General features: G+C 33.7%; 1 protein-coding gene across 4 annotated transcripts in view; it reads left to right on the plus strand.

Moving 5' to 3' along the window:
* NTRK2 (neurotrophic receptor tyrosine kinase 2) overlaps positions 1-922 on the plus strand; it is a 200,456-nt gene that overhangs the window by 128,114 nt on the left and 71,420 nt on the right. The gene's annotated exons all lie outside the window — the stretch shown is intronic.

The raw sequence follows: 922 nt of genomic DNA on the forward strand, positions 1-922 counted from the left end.
TTGAAAGGGTGGTTCCTCCACCATAATACAAAGTGTGAGAGGAAGGTCCTACTTTACCAGTTTGTACAGCCAGAATAATGCAGCCTTTACTGAATTATTCCAACTTCAGTACAACTCCTTCCCCTCCAGAGTTTCAGGGTAGTAGGTGACATTTCAAATGTACAGAAGTAAACCTGTTCAAAAATGGACTTTTCCTCCCATTACTTTCAGCTTTAAAATGTAAGTGAAGGCAGAGGGCACTTGGTTAAATTTTGTCTCAAGTTTCAATTTGTAAATGTTGAAATGGAAAAAATGTGCATCTTCAGTAAAATTTAAATAATTTGGTGTTTTTAAAATTATTTCTTTTTAAATATTCACCAGGGAAAATATTTCAAAATTATGGGAAAGAGTTTTTTCATGTGCTTTTTATGGGGGAGGGGAAGGATTTTTCCACTTGGGAATGTTAAATTTTATTCTTTGTTTTAGGAAGTCAAAAACATAACTAAAAATCATCATTTTTCTGCTGCCAAATCTTTGAAACTTTATTTTATGTCATTAATATTTCTCAGTGAAATTTTTGACTGGCTTTATGCTGAAAGTAGTGCTGTGGGAATCAAATTTTGAATGTCCTGACTGGTGTTCAATTAAATATTAGTATATTTTCTTTTGTTCCTGTACCTGTTTCCATTAATTTTCTTGTTGAACTTATCTGGTAAGGGAAAGGACTCTAAAAGACAAAAGGGATTGTATGTTACTGCAAGTGATATCCAACAAGTCCAAACTTTCTTGGATTAAAGGGTGAAACTCCACTGAAGTCAATGGAGCTTTAAATTTTGGCACCACCAGAAAATTTGTCCTGTGGAATGAAATTGCATTGTCACATTTTGAATGCTCTTCGTTCTCATGACAGACATTACTAAAGGAATCTCTTTTCCAGCACTTA

This window comes from Lepidothrix coronata, unplaced genomic scaffold, assembly GCF_001604755.1.
Source record: "Lepidothrix coronata isolate B3197 unplaced genomic scaffold, Lepidothrix_coronata-1.0 Scaffold14, whole genome shotgun sequence".
Taxonomy (NCBI): Eukaryota; Metazoa; Chordata; class Aves; order Passeriformes; family Pipridae; genus Lepidothrix; species Lepidothrix coronata.